Source organism: Macaca fascicularis, chromosome 4 (genome assembly GCF_037993035.2).
Source record: "Macaca fascicularis isolate 582-1 chromosome 4, T2T-MFA8v1.1".
NCBI classification, from domain to species: Eukaryota; Metazoa; Chordata; class Mammalia; order Primates; family Cercopithecidae; genus Macaca; species Macaca fascicularis.
Genome location: NC_088378.1, coordinates 16,850,812 through 16,867,803, shown reverse-complemented (window position 1 = coordinate 16,867,803; position 16,992 = coordinate 16,850,812). Strand labels below are relative to the sequence as shown.

At 33.4% G+C, this 16,992-nt stretch overlaps 1 long non-coding RNA gene across 1 annotated transcript in view; it reads left to right on the top strand.

Moving 5' to 3' along the window:
• Positions 1-15,857, top strand: part of LOC123572848 (uncharacterized) — a 28,956-nt gene extending 13,099 nt beyond the window's left edge. Inside the window, exon 3 of the long non-coding RNA XR_006697394.3 lies at positions 15,746-15,857. This is a non-coding gene — a long non-coding RNA (uncharacterized lncRNA). The remainder of the gene's footprint in view (positions 1-15,745) is intronic.
• The last annotated feature ends 1,135 nt before the right edge of the window (positions 15,858-16,992 follow it).

The following is a 16,992-nucleotide window of genomic DNA, read 5'->3' as shown; positions in this document are numbered from 1 at the left end:
TGCAAGGAGATCAACTTGCAGAAGGTCAGCCAGTTAAAAAGTGACAGTCTAGTTTATTTTTGATATCAACCTTCTTGTTCTAGGACCAGTATTTTTTTTTCTCATTGAAAAAACCCAGCACTTAGAAAGTTTACTTCAACCTGGCTCCATGTTCTATTCTGTCACATACAGCTATTTGGCCCTACTATATAATGTACTTTTATGTTATTCTCACTGAAAGCATGCATTCTACAATATCATCTTGAAAAAAACACAAAATATTGATGGCAAAAGTTCTGCATATACTTACCCTTTGATATGATTTCATAGACTTGGTTAGAGGATAAATTTTTATTATGTGCCAAAATATAAAGAATTACACTAACCACTTCAAAAGTTCACACCAGCATAAAACAGTTAGTAAGTCATAGATAAGCTGAAGATTCACTAATCTTCATGGTTTTTGTGTTTTTGCTATTCGAACTGGATATACTTGAGCAAAATTGGTTAGATCAGATATACTTTATCTTATTCCACATGATTCTAGAGAGTATAATTAAAATCAGTGATAGGAATTTACCTGCTTATGAGAAACCACTTCCTGACAATTCAGATGGCCAAAATAATAAGAAGTACTTCTATAAAGTGTAGACACATCCCAACTCAGTCACCATTTGCAGCAATATTGTAAAATAGCGTTACATATGAATAGGCTAAAGGGTCAGATTTAAATGCTCTCTAAACTTCTTCCAAATTCCAACATATTGGGATTTTTCTAAATTAAACCCATACAGAATGAGTTGATATGGAAAGAGAAGCAGATTGTCTGTGAAGAAGATAAGACATGATGGAAGAGGTGGCCTTACTTTAAAATTCTTCTCTTTGAAGATCTCTTTACAGTTTTAAAGCTGTTCTTTTAAGAATTTGACAGTGATTCCATATTAAATCATACAATATATATCCTTTGGAAGTAGAATAAAATTGTAATAACAACCATATCATAAGAGCACTGTAGTATATTTGAATACTGAGTATAGAGGGAAAAAATTGTAATCAGGTACTGTTAGCAAACGTGGAACGATCTGGATCTGTCCATTACTAATTACATATCAAAGTGTGTTTGTGTTGTGGTGAAAAATAAACAAATACAAACTTAATAGTTTTCATTTTAATATTAGCCATCCGACAGTTTATCTAGGTTGATTTTAGAGTGATTATGCTCATGGAAATGTACAGATGTTGAACTTGGTACATTTTTATTTACTATTGGTACAACCTTTCTAATTAATTTCAAAGAAACATTTTTTTCTGATTTATTTTGAAACAATAATTATTAACAAGAGCTATGGAGGCACCTTTTTCAGGTCATTGCTTTTATTCTCTTTTAAGTAAGCATTAATAATTAATTCAGTGGAAAGCAGTGAAAGGGGGATTCAGTGACATTGGTGAGAAGAGAAAATTTTTAAAAAGCTAACTCATTCTTTTGCTAGATTAGAAAGATAAGGAGAGAATATGATTTTGCACTTTGTATAATGAAAATACCCAAGACTAGGTGCAAAACTGGGGAAATATGAAGAGAGGTAAATATAATTCAACAATTAGCTAACTATGACGTTATGGTCATATTACGGTTTTTTTCACAATTGCTAAGAAATAACTATTTTTCCAGTACAGGAAAGGAGAGCACCAGATAAGGGATATTAAGAACCTTGAATTTTCCAAATCTGGGAATTTTCAGCCTTCCTAGCTACTGATGAGTTAAATGTCATTCTTTCTTTTTGAATGTTACAATCGCCCCCAATAAAAACTTATTAATTTTGCATCATAGAGTATATTGAATTGTATTAGACCCAAAGTAATTTTTGCCCTCTAATTTCATATGTTAATATAAATAAAAAGGGTATTGGTAAAGATGATCAAGACATATGTTAAACATTAATTTATTCATTCACTCAATTGATGTATATTCTGTGTATTAAATTATTAGACAACTCTGTAAATAATTCTGATATGCCCCCAGATTTAGGAATCTCTGGCCTGTATAAAATAATACTAGTCACGCTAACTAATCTTGTTTGGTATCAAAACAGAATGCTAAAAGAACAACAGAGTAATCCCTGATATTTTTCCGCTTCCTCCCATTTCTATTGCCATGACACTACATCTGGCTGGCACTTGCCCTAACTTCCACAGGAGCCTCCTGTCTTCCTTTTCTCTATTCTCTCTGTTTGGCAGTTAAAATACCCAGGTCGCTAAGCCTCAGTCCTTACTCTGGAGTGACTCTTCAGAAGATCTAATCCAGGCCAGTGACTTCAATCACCACCTTGACAAAGACAACTCACCCCTTTTTATGTCCAAGCCATATCTCTCTCCTGAGGTTCAGACTCGTATAGTTCACTGCTTAATGCATATCTCGCAAAGGATATACAAAGGTACTACAAACCCAACTTGTTTAAAATTACATATATCTCCCTGACTCTTCTAATGCCCTGATAACCTGCTCTATCTAAAAGTCTACCCTATGTAAATTCTATCATTGACTCCTGGTTTACTCAGTGGACTACCCTTCTAGTCATTCCATAAGCTGGGCCCATGAATCCTTTATTTATTTATTTTTTTAACTGAACTTTTTTTTCGATATCTCATATTTAACACACATTTATCTACTTCCTTTTCCCAGAACACTGTGTGTCTCCTTGTCTCTCCTCCTTTCTGGATGTCGGTCCCTTGATCTGGACAGTCTTCTTCTCATTGTCAACTTTCTTGCTGATGGCCAATGCCACGAAGTACTTTAATCATACCCCAGGAAATAACCTTCCCATCTCTCTAATATTCTTCGTAATAATTTGCAACATTCTGTCTTCAATTACAGTAAAATGTAAACATATATTACACAGTTAATGGTAGAAACTCGATTTCACTTTTGTGAAAACATGACACAACCTGCAATAGTTCCACAAACATATAAAACTCTAAATAAGTAGTTATAAAAGGAATGAATCATTCCACTCTCTGAAGCTATATCTTGCTCTTAAAGGTAATTTGTTTTCCCAACTGCTCAATGATTTTCTGGATATTTGTTTTTTAATGTTTGAAAATCACTGAGCAGTTGGGAAAACAAATTACCTTTAAGAGTAAGATATAGCTCTATATATCTATATGCAATATAGAGATTGCAAATATTGAAAAATACAAAAAAAAAATCAAAATTGCCCGTTATCCCATTACCCTTGGATAAACACTTTCGACATATAGCACATTTCCTTCTGAATTCTATTCCTCTGCTTATGTTTAGATATTTTGTACAGCTGCACATTGCATAAAAGTTTTTATAATATACTTTGTAGTTTTTTGGCATAAATTGTAGATTTTCACAGTTTTTAAAGCAACAAACTTAGCACAACCCTATTAATCATAAGTATGGACATTATCAACAGTGTTTCTGGTGTTTTTAGAGTATGTGTTAGTAAACACCTAAAATACTCCAGAAATACTGTAGAGAAAGTGCAAATAAAGGCTCCAAGAAGAAAGAAACTAAGCTTTGTTTATAGTCCTATTACTCAATATGTATATAATTCAAACTTAGGACCTGGAGGGTTCAGGAAATTTGTATTCATATTTCCAAGAATACAAAATAAGAGAAAACTATACTTATGAAATAAGTGTGCTCTTTCAGTCATTCAAAAACTATTACTGTACACCCAGTACTTTATTAAATACACAGTGAACAAGACATGCCAGGTGACTATCCTTAAGAAACTTACATTCTAATTGGGGAAATGGTATGTGATGAAACAAATAATGGAAATCATTACAGTTTGTCATAAGTGCTAAGAAGAAGAAAATGTGCTGTCCTAGAGTATAGCAAGAAGAATCTACTTAAGAATGGATGATCAGAGAAAGGACGAGATACAAGAAGAGCAGAGGAACTGCTTCTGACAGAGTAGAAAGCATAAAATGCTGAGAAAATGCAGGGCGTGTTGTCTTCTAGTAAACAAAAGAAAGCTGGCCAGGTTTATGAAAGTTAACGATAAAGTGAAAAGTGGTGAGAGGGAGTTTGAAGAGATGGGCAGGACTTGGATCATAATGGGACATATATTGATCTTAGCTATTACTCAAGAGTATATTTGATATATTCTATAATTTATAGATTATATATTTATAGATATATATTAGATACTATATATAATAGAATCTATAAATATGTATTTATCATATACAAATATCTTAATATATTTACATATCAATATGTAATTATAACTTATGTATAACTATAATCTATAAATATAGATAATATATTTATAGATTTATAACACATCAACTATAAAATCTACTTAGACTTTGCAATTCCACTTATCATTTATTTGTGTTTTTTTGTATATATACACATATAAAGATAGCAGTTAAAATCTACAAGTCTGATTATAAATGAACACATTTTTAAATTCAGTCATTTATATAGCTCAGTATAAAGATATAGATATTTTTAACTTTGGGTAAAACAATGCACTTAATGAAGTAATGTACTCCAAAATGTTGCTCGTTATTGCAAGGACAGGGATATAAAATTCAAATATACTGGAGGAAATTTATACCCAATATCAATTACTACTAGTCTATATTTTATCTTCCTTAAATACAAATCATTGAAATAAGAATCTATACAAATGTAAAATAAGTCTGAATATCACCTCAACAAATTACTTTGTAATTTATGACACTAACCTCATTGTGTTACATTGATGATTCTAAAATGTAGAGTGTACTTAACACTAGTGCTATGGTAAACACCCTGTCTTCACATAAGGTATTCTACATCACCGCCTTCCATCTTAATCTGTTTTCAACCTGCACTTCCATCTGTCTCTCTTTCATCAATTTCCCATTTGAATACAAAGTCCAGATTCGTGACTCCATCTTCATTCTTCTGGCTTCTCACCTGCTGATGGTCAGATATGGGAGTAGCCGACAAGCAGGAGAGTCCATGGGATGATTTTTTTGTTTTTGGGGGGAGATTATTCCCCACAAAGCAATAAGGTTTATCAGGGGATAGGACAATGTGGGCTATGATGGGTTGGGGTACGGATGAGATAGGTGTCCCCTTTTTCAGGGAGGGCAGCCATGATGATGAGAGTGAGCTCCATGACACTCAGGCCAGGGAAGCTCTCATCTACACACAGGCTCTGACCAGGGAACTGGGAGGCCAAGCCACTCGGGGCCAGGGCTGAGCAACACTTCAGCTAACTCTGCCTCTATTTCTGCAGGCAACTGTAGCACCACCACCTCCATTTACTTGCCCAATCTTTGCCCCCTAACATTCTCCTAGGACACAAGAATTTCCTTGTGAATATACGAAGAAGCCAGGCATAAACCTCCTCTTCCAGTTCAGTATTTACAGAAGAGTGATAGTTAGAAGTACGTGTTTTAAAAATAGACATTTTGTTCCAATCACTACTGAAATCAGATTCTCTTGAGTTGGGAACCAGAATTTATATTCTTATCAATGCAATATTCACTTCACTATGGCTTGAGAATTCCAATTGTTGAGAGTTCATTTATTTACTTGAATTTGTGTCTGAAATCTCCCTCTTTTCATGGAGAATTTTTGATGGCTAAATTCCTTATTAATCTAGAAAAGCCAAAAAAATGTGAACAAAATACATTAATATATGGGTGACAATGGAAAATATAAAAATAGTATTTATTTTTTTAGTTTCTTAGTGTTCCAAACATATTGGTACCTGGGAGGTAAACTTCCTTCAAACTAGGATTTTTGTTTGTTTTCCAAAAAGAGATATAGCATTTGAAGTGGAACTTAAAAGATTCATATTTCTGGGTCAGCAAAAGTAAAAAAGAGAGACACATTATGGTTTCAGATCCTCAAAGCCTGCAGATATATGTAAATCTAGTAAAATTTAGATAAATATCTAGATACAGTAAAAGCTAGCTGCTAAAATTATTTTGTGTCTGAAAATGAAAAACTAATTTCTAAGAAATTCAGCATAGCTGGAATTTTTTCAAGAAGGCTTGAGAAAACATCAAAAATAGACCCAGATATTTTATACCTCAAAACTGAAGCAACAGAGACTTAGTAACATATTTGATTTGCAGAAATAATTATTTACCTATGGGAAAATGCAGAATATGGTAGACTTCGTGGTCCAAGGCTGCTTTGACTAGGAGATGGTGTAAACTTTCTGGAGGAATTGGTGCTCAATAAGGACTTTTAAAGAAGAGAAAGGTATGTCTCACGTCTCTGTGAAAGAATGCTGGTAGGCATGTTTTGAAGATCCATGAGCAATCATACCTCATGGATCTCATGGAAAAAAAGGGAAAAAAGTAGAAGATTTGCGTTAAGTCTTAGGGCAGTTGAATATATAAAGTGAATTTTTAAAAATATTATTTTATTTTTAATAATTCACATATTGAACCGTGTTATTCCAAAATGGCATTCCTTTCTGAACAAGCATGTTTGGCATAATGTGCAAACAGCCAGAGCATTATGCTAACACTAGAATTGGATAAGTCAACCACTTACCATAAAATGGATTCAGGGTTTGGTGCCATGACTCACGCCTGTAATTCCAACACTTTGGGAGGCCGAGGTGGGAGGATTGCTTGAGGTCAGAGACCACCCTTGCCAACAAAGTGAGACCCCCAACTCTACAAAAAAATAGCCAAGCATGGTGGCACACACCTGTAGTCCCAACTGCTCTGGAGGCTGAAGCAAGAGGATCTCTTGAGCCCAGGAGCTGGTGGCTGCAGTAAGCTATGATTGCACCACTGCACTTTAGATTGGACAAAAAGAGTGAGATCCCATCTCTAAAAATAAAAATAAAACAAATAAATAAAATAATGGATTTGAAGCATTCCAAAGGCCAAAGGGTCTTAAACAACTGAGCACACTCAGTTGGTCTTCTGGCCTCAACTACCCGATTACAAGCACAGGGTCATGTTATTGAAGTCAAAGCTCTGATCCTTAACCCATGGCTCCTGCTTGTTGTCTGTGTAATCTTAGGCAAGTCATTTAGCCTACTAATTGACCTCCTCATCTGAAAACAAGAGTAATGCCTACAAAATAGGGTTGATGAAAGCATCAAATAAATATATGTGTAAGTGCCCAGTGATGCTATTAATTACATAATTAATATGCTATTAAAATTACATTTAATAAGTCAAAGCAATTCTTGATTTTCACATGACTAGCACTACAGTATTTTTTAACTATACTCTCTTGTATATCACTCATTTATATTTTGGAGCAAGCAATGAAAGCAGCCTGACACTTGAACATTAATGTTCCAGCCCTCCATTACACGCAACATAGCATTTTTCTTCATTACCAATATATGCAGGATGAAAGGCTTACTATGTACTTTATATTTTATCTCTTATAGATTGCATTTGTAAGTAGAAAAATTGAATTATTCTAGAGCAGTTTATGACAGCTTATTTATTTTCTACTTTTTTGTTTTTTGTTATCTCCAGTAACACTCTGATTTCATGCCACACTGAAGCATGATTTAGCATATTCTTTGTAGCTTAAAAGTAGCTAAGCACCCTTCCCTCCCACCGTCGACCCCAAAGCTAGCTGCCATTTTTCAGAGTCAGTCAGAAGTGTGATGAGCTTGCAACAAACAGGATTCAGAGAGATAACATCAAAGAGTATGCTCAGCATTACTACACTGCATAACCCAAAGGAATGGCAAATGGCACATGAGCAGGAACTAATGGCTGATGTCTTATGGTGCATGACAGTGATTTTCCAATAGTTGGCCACATAGGTTTGGAGGTTATTATTTGGGAGATACATTCCATCCATACACAAGTTATAATTACTGCATTATTTCAGTCTGAAATTATTCAAACCAGCTTTATTTGATTTGCTTTTCATTTCTTCTGAGAGTTTATAAAACAGATAGTTATCATAGAAGTGTATATGCACATAAGTACATAAATAAAAGAGAGAATTAGAACCATTTTCAGATCCTATTTCTACACTGGTCAGTACATTAACCCAACACTAATAGTTTTCCAATCTCAGGACTAAAAGAAAAAATTTTATGCTGAATTTAAATGTCATGGTTTTTTTTTTCTCTTCTTGCAGTGAAAGTTTTTCTGTTGGCACATAGGAGAACACATGCATGCCTTCTGTAATGAGTGAATGCAGGAGGATTCACTAAAGCATATTTTATCAAAATTGAACACAGTTTTAATATTCACAAAATTACTATTAGTGGATTTATGGTTTAACTCCTCTGAGGTAAATAAGCACTTTAATTCCATTTTAAATGCAAAATCATTTGCTAAGCGAGTCTATGACACTTGTGTGGATAGTATCTGCTTCATCTCCCTGAAGCTTCTGGGCTACATATAAATCTCTCATTTCTATCATTTAGTTATACATAAAATAATGCTAGTAGGGTTTGCCTGTCACTAAGTAATAATTTTAGAGAAAATAAAAATCAATATAAATGTAAAACATACTTGAATAATTTATTTAGGAGGGAAAAAATAAAGATTACTATATACCCTGTTATTTCAGCTCCTCCCAACGAGCTCAACAATTACTTTCAGCCTTTCACTGTCACACACACACACATGCACACACAAATACCAGCCTCCTCCTATCTTGAGAATTTTATTTTACTTTACTACTTAATTTGAAGTATTCAATCAAAGGAGGCTAAATAATATTTATGTGAGCTGGTGGTTCTAATGCATATTTAATTCTTATTTTTACGGAAAAATCTGAACAAGTCACAAGTTTCAGGTTTCTCTTTTATGAATTGAGTTTAGCAACTCAGTTGCTAAGTTACATATCTTGAACTCTGTTACAGGCTTGCACACACACACATTCCATATATCACAGCAAATTTATTAACATACATAATTTTTTAAAATTAGACTATTAGTGTTACTAGTATTCTTTTGAAGTATTAGTTTTCATTTTGGAAATAACAAACTGCATTATAAACATTTCAGAAAAGATAACATTAAAAAATTACCCATAATTTCCATGGACCAACCATTATAATAATTTTTATGTTTCTCCAATCTGAGACTAAAACTTGGATCTCAATGTCTCCAAACTGTATTTTTTCTGCTGTGCCCTCATACACATGTTCTAGAATTTTAGCCCAACTTAAATTACTAAAGCCTTCTCAACTTATCTTTGAAACCATCCAAGAGGTCTTACAAATATTCTCAATCCCCAAATTTGGGTAACCAGGAGGGATTCCATAGACACAACAGTTCCTTGTCTGTGAGATGGCTGCTTTAGAAATGCACCATTCCCCTCTCACGTTGACACTATTGCCATTGAGCCTGTTCCAAGCCTGCCAATAGCTGAAGCAGAAAAATACAGCATCATCCTATAGCTGACAATGCTTCCTGCTATTGCTGTCAAAGTTTCTGGCATCAACGTTGCTGAATCCACTCATGCTGATTTGCACTCTGAATCTTCCAGAGGGATTTTAGTAAAGTGGCTGGGATTCTACATTCCTCTTCCAAGATTAAGCACAGATCCATAAAGATAGGGCTAATAGCATTGAGAATAATAGTGTTGGTGATGATACTGATGACCAAGCTAGTCATCATCAGTGGTGCTATATACAGAAGTAGCCCTTCCCTCCAGCATGGCCCACTGTCCTTGAGCCTCTTTTCCAGTTCAGGCAATTTGATGCCAGGCAGTCTTTCAACAAAGGCAAGACCTATCGGACCTCTCAAGTAAGCACACGTTAGGCTCATACCAGGACATTAATAAAGGTAGATTTCCCTCCATTCTGTTGTATTCCACTCAGGAACACCATATGCCAAGCACTGGGCTTGGGGCTAGGAATACAAAGTAAATAAAGTAGTTATAGCTTTATCCACATGGAGTTAATTATATTTTTTGGCGGGAAGAGAGATGGTAAACAAATATTTACAGTATTGATAATGTTGTAGAAAGCCAAGTATAGGCTGCTATGTGAAGCTATAGAGAGAGGATCTAATGTCAGGCGTAAACTGCAAATCAGCTGTCATGTGTGAGTGTGTGATTGTGTATGCATGTGGGGGGTATGTGTGTGTATGTGTATATATATATATACTGTCCCATGTCCCTATTTTGCCCCAGGTATGATCATGGCATTATATGACATAGAATGACTTCATGAATTTCAGTTGCCTACTCAGCCTCTGAAGGCAGCTGAGTTGGGAGTCCAGACCTAGTGAGTCCAAGAAGATATTGCAGATGTAACACTTTAAGATTGAGGTGGAATTACCAATAAAATATGGGTGTGGAACATTGGAAAATAATATTCTAGTAAAAAAAAAAGACCTATATGTACAGCAAATAATATTCACAATAGTCTCAATAATAAAAATCATTTTTATCAGTCTCAGGCACTGGTCTAAGTACTTCATATGCATTTTGTAATTTCACCGTTATATCAATGATGTAAAGAAAATACTATTATTACTTGCCATTTTAAATGAAGAAACTGTGATTCAGAGGTCAAGTTTGCCAAAATTATACAGTCAGTCGATGGTTGTCTCAAGATATAAATTCATTTTTGTCAACTTTAGAGCATGAACTCTTAACCACTAACTACACCAGTGTTTTTCAAACTGTGGGTTCTGATTCATTAGAAGGTCATGAAATCAATTTAGTGAACCAATTGTCAAGTGTTTTTTTTTTTTTTTTGTAAATATAGTAGAAAGAAAAGGATATAAATATTCGAGTGCATTATAGCTAAAAAATATTGTTTGGTAAAACTTTTGTTTCAGTAAAATATGTGCATGAGGGTAATGTAAAAGGTAACTTAATTTTTTTGGAGTCAATAATATTTGAGAAAGACAACATTATTCTTATTGACTCTCCAGCTCTGACACAGAAAAATAAACCAGAGCCTAATATCACTGTTGCATATAACAAAGAAAGGACTATGAAAGATTTTTAGAAAGCTAGGTGTGACATGCATGATGAAAATTTTGTAGGCTGTGCTATAAATTTAAATTTAATCTAAAAGCAATGGGAAGATAGTAAAGGATTTAGTTAAAAGAGTTATGTGGTACGCATTTTTCAAAGATCATTTTGAAATGAAGTGAGATTAAAAAACAGAAATATTGGTCAGGAAAATATTTTAATTATCTGGAGAAGCAAAGTGATGCCTTAGATAAATGTGTGGCAGTGAATATGGGGAACGATGGAAAGAGTATAGAGTTATTTTGGGGGAAGAATTGACAAAACAAATATAGGATAATTTTCTTTGCTTGTATTTGTACATTAATTATAGATCCAATTTTTAACCTGCCCTTTTGTCTAATCATGAAAATTATTTGATATAGTAAAATGTTATTTAAAATTATTTTTAAAATATGTAATATTCAGAGTCATTAATTATAATTTTACAACAAAAGTAATGCAAACTAATTTTAAGAAATAAAATATGCACAAAAGAGTTTGTGTAGTAAAAACTAGAAATCAACCCTGACAAAAAAATACTTGCATAAATGACATCTGTATTAACTATACGTATTATTCCTTTCTCAACTAGGTTGAAATAAAGGCTATATCATTGTTCTGCTTTATGCAAAAGTCACATAGACCTAATGTTCATGGCTGCGTGTAAGTTTGAATGGATATACCATAATTCATGGAATCAGAGACTAAAATTACAATTCTGTCTGGTAGTACTTTATATTACACTAACTTTAATTAAAAAAAAAAAACACCTAATTTTCTAAAACCAAAAAACACAAAAGTGAGAGAGAGAAGGAGAGTGAGAGAAGAGAGACAGAAGGGAAGAAGGAATTAAGGAAGGGAATGAAGAAAGGGAGGGAGAAGGAGAAAGAAAAGAGGAAAAAAAGAAAGGAAATTTTGTAAATGAGTCTATTATTTTAAGGCCAAAAAGGTCTGTACTAACTTAATTAAATAACCTTTTCTTTTACCAATTTTTTGGTGAATTACTTAAATGCATGCTCGCATTTGCCTATATGGAACCAAAGAGCTTCTCAAAATCATAAGCGATGTATATATCCTTTAAAAGCTTGGTTACTACACTTTATCCAATATAATTAAAACCAAAAATGATGACTATGCAATTTCTAAAATAGGGATAGTAATACCTGTATCATAGGCTTGTTCTGAGTATTGGGCAAGTTTATGCTTATAAAACAGTTTCTACATAGTTAGCATTATGTAGGCATTTGAAAAAGAAAGGAAGCAAGATAAGAAAGGAGGATGGTTACTCACTGACATTTCCATTTGGAGAAATATTTTCAGGAAAAAAAATGTAGGTTTGTTTATGTAAAAGGTGCATTAACAATTGGAAGGGGCTGATTTGTATCAATTTGTTTCCAAAATTATAATGTTTTTAGTTAAAAAAAAAAACTGTAGAAGAATGTTGGTACTGCTTCATCATTCTTTAAGGATAAGCCAGCACTTGTTAGCACTATTGGCGACATTGTTTTCGCCATCCATTTAGTATGCTAATTGTTCTCGAAGCTCCTTACACTGGGAATACAATCTGCATACCTAGAATGATCCTCTAGTTCTGTGAGTGTTTCACTAATTGAAATATTTTGAGTTACAAAACTATTATATTTTAGTGTATTAATCATGTTTAGTACGTTTATTTTGAAAATACTTATCCACTTTTATTTCTCCAAATTATTTTTGCTAAGGTTTTTTTTTTTCCTTTGTAAAAATAAGATTCTCCTAGTTTTTGTTTACATTATGAGTCAAGAAGTCATACTAAAATAAAGACAAAGTAGAGAACTTTCACATCAAAAAAGAAAGTTTGATAAATGAGCCTGAATAGAAGTAACTGGATTTAAAGCACTGCCTATTGCTTCAATTTGAGGGAGAGAATAATGAATAAGTATCTCTATATGTATAAGTACAAAAACATATTTATGTATGCATACACACATATATATGCACATGAATACATCATGTGAATTTATATTGAAATTAGTCATTCATATTTTTATTAGTCCGGATATACATGCAAATATAAATATACATATATAATCATAGATGAAATAAAAATATAGTATCATGTAAATAATCTATACTTACATAAAAACCATAAAGTGTTTTATCTTGAGATGTCATGAAAAACTTAGGAAGTCTCAGTCATGCATATTTAGTCTACCTTATTTTTTAAATTAAACACAAAATAATGATAAACTTCATCATTTACTGAGTGGTAGCCATTATCAGGTATTTTGCTAGAAGTTTTCAATATATTACCACATTACGTCTTAAAACAATTCAGTGATCTAGGTAATATTATCGCTTTTTAAAGTAGAAATAGTGAAGGCCAATAAGTTACAACTGAAGTATAATGTCTCTTACCCTAATTTTAAAATATCCTGTATTTTGCATCTTAATGGATATAGCATTTTTTTCAGGCAGAGCTATTTGAAAATCCAGTTTATTGTTCTTTCTTCACAGTTGACTCCTATTGATGATGATGATGATGAAAGTGTCCTTTAGCTTGTCTTCTGTTGCATTTTGTAATTGTACTACATATACCATTTTATTACATGCAGATCCATTATCTATTTTTCTGTACCAAATAATGCATCACACTTTTACATTTGAGTATCAAATAAACTGCCACATATAATGATGTTTCCTTGTGGATATGTCTTTCCTCACCCAAAATACTGTATTTCCAATGTGGGCCAGAGACTATAAGCTATAAAGTGAAGTCTGTAGCACCTAGGTCAATGCAAAGGACACAGGTGTTCATTAAATACCCATTATCTCATAAGATTATTTGTCAAGAATGTTACCAGAGGCATATAATCGTTTACCCAATCCTTCAGCATGAAACAACTTAGTAACTTTGGAGTATGTCCATTTAAAGCAAGTAAATCTCTCTTCCCCTCAATGTTTAAATCATTTTTCTATTTAGGTATTAGTCAAGATTAATGGTATTATTTGTAGTAATCATTAGCTTTACAGATAGACTTCATGAAGATCATAGAATTTTTTATTTATATAGGTATTTCCTAACTCCCTTAACACACTTTTCCAGGCAAATGCCATATTACATAGTATGTAAACATGAAAACTTTATGTAAAATATGCCTCAAAAAATTGTACTTATTGGTGTTATTAAAAAACAAAAATCATTACTCTAGAGTTGGAAAAATTTGATACGTAAATTATCAATAAAGAGCAATTTATCACTGATAATTTTAAGTCATCGTAATGTAAGATTAACTAAACAGAAATAACTTTCAATTAATATTAAAACTTGTTCACATGTGCTCACATATAATATATTAAGAGATACTTGTTTAAACATATATTTTTGACTGAGAGATCATAAATATATTTTTCTACATTCGAAGAAAGGACAAAATGAACAAATAACATTGTTAAAGATGAATGGAACTTTTAGATAAATGAGAAATTCAATGTGAAGTAATTTACTTTGAGTGAGAATAACTTTCATTTTTGTGTAACTATGAAATCTCAGAGGTCTTCTGATGAAGAGGCCCTTTAAAACACTGCTGCCTTTTCCAGAATGTTAAATGCTTGGACATGACCCAAAATAGTCCACATCCCTGTAAACTGAGAACAGGATTCATCATATACTAGGAATGCAGGAAAATGAGGCACAGAGAAGGAAAACACATATGGGATTTCACAGGGCACATTACGAATCTAAGTTGCTCTTTGTATTCAAACTTAAGATAAAAATCCAGAGCTTATAAAATCAAAAGGCCTGAAACAATAACAAAGGCCATGAAGGGATTTTCAGGCTTCTTCCAATTTTGGTATATTGAATCTGTTCGAATGAAGAAGATAGATATTTAATTGGTTAATCCTTGAGTAAAATTTCACTTTTATACAGCTCAAATTCTATATATAGAAACTAAAGGGAAAGGAAAGGGGAAAGGCCAAATTTTTATTTAAGTGATATTGTACATGATTTAAGGACTCACTGAAATGATAAGCTTGACTTTATAGATAATTCATCCGAAGATAAGGCAATTAGGCATAAACACATACATAGAAGTGCACATTTTAGTCGTTCTCTCCCTCTCCCCACCCTCCTCTCTCTCTCTTTCTCTCTCTCTTCCCCTCCCCCTCTCTCTGTCTGTCTCTGTCTCTCTCTCTCTCTCTCTCTTTGTCTATGTCTAAAACCTGTATAATGAATCTTAGAACTATTGAAACTGTAGCTTTCATGAATTCCAGTGAAAACCATGATTGCCTCAGTCTTGAATATTTCATTGTTTATAAACTATTTTCCCTATTCTTTGTTTAGGGAGCTATGTTACAGAGGGTTGAGTTTGGTGAAAACATAAACTTAGATACAGCTTTACTGTTATGAACTGCTTTCAGTGTATCAATTTCCAGAATTAAGGAAGAAACGCAAGCTTGTTATAATGCCTGTCTTCCTGAAAAAGGTCTTTCACAAAATTTAACTAAACCTGACAATAATTTACCATATCTTCCTGAGTGAAATTAAATATAAGGAAAAAAAAAAGCCCCTCTTGAAGAATTGCGTTACATATTTCACTTTTTAAAGGAATTTCAGATGTTGATCATTTATCCTAAATTGTTTGCTTGAAATATTTAGTTATTTTGAATGAAAAAAAATTACTTACTCCCTTCTTTATATATAAATCAGTCTAAATAGAAATTACATAAAATTTCAAAAGATTCATTGAAATCTTTGTCTGTTATTTTTATGTTATGAACAGCAATTTTTTAAAAAGTAATATAATAATTTTGCATTCTGGTTATTATTCAATACAGAATCGCCTATTACACGTTGTCTCTGGGGAAGTATAAAGAAGAAAACATCATTCTGAAAGTCAAGACCAAAAAAAGGAAAGTGGAATAAACCACCACAATTCTTTCTCTCAAACATTTCGTTACTATGTGTTTTGAATTATATCCCACAACTTCCTCTCAAATTAACTCCCTCCCTGTGGTTCATTTATTTGTCCATTCACAGAACAATTTTGAGTATCTCCCATGTTTTATATGTTAAGCTGTGGTCTGAGTACATGGAGATTAAATGAGTGGTAGGCCTCACCCCCCAAAACATCTAGCAACTGTAGGAGACATTTAAAAATTGGCAATAAGAACATAATTGGAAAGATGATTATGGTAGAGGCCCATAGTTACAAAATTTCTCAAGAGGACCTCACTTTATCCAAGAAAGTTAACAAAGTCTTCAAAGAAAAGATATTATTTAAAGTCTTTAATAGCAATTATTGGCCGGGCGCGGTGGCTCAAGCCTGTAATCCCAGCACTTTGGGAGGCCGAGGCCGGTGGATCACGAGGTCAGGAGATCGAGACCATCCTGGCTAACATGGTGAAACCCCGTCTCTACTAAAAATACAAAAAACTAGCCGGGCGTGGTGGCGGGCGCCTGTAGTCCCAGCTACTCGGAGGCTGAGGCAGGAGAATGGCGTGAACCTGGGAGGCGGAGCTTGCAGTGAGCCGAGATCGCGCCACTGCACTCCAGCCTAGGTGACACAGCGCGAGACTCCGTCTCAAAAAAAAAAAAAAAAAAAAAATAGCAATTATTATTCAATAAGTTTGAAATGTAAATTAAGAAAAAGATACTGAAATGACTCAAAGGTGCCAGAGAGTATGCCTCATCAGAAAACTACAAGAATTTCTATAAAGCTGGTTAAGAGTGATCTCTTGAGGTTGTAGCAAAAGATTAGATGGAAATGTAAGTAGGGTACAGATAATAAGGATCCTGGTAAATATCTAAAACTTTGGACTTTTACCTAACTGCAAAAAGGAGCCACTAAATGATTTTAAGCATGTGTTAATAATACTTGCATTTTAGAAATATCACTCTCACAACTATGTGGCAGATAATTCGATTGGGGTGGGGAAATTGATTAAAAAGCTATTCTAGTATTCTAGATAATTAAGGCAGGTCTGAGCTAATGAAATCTAGTTGAAATAGGGAGCAGAGTAAAGATCTGAATGCTTTGTGGAACATAGAGAAGATAGGACTAGGTGACAGATTGAATGACATA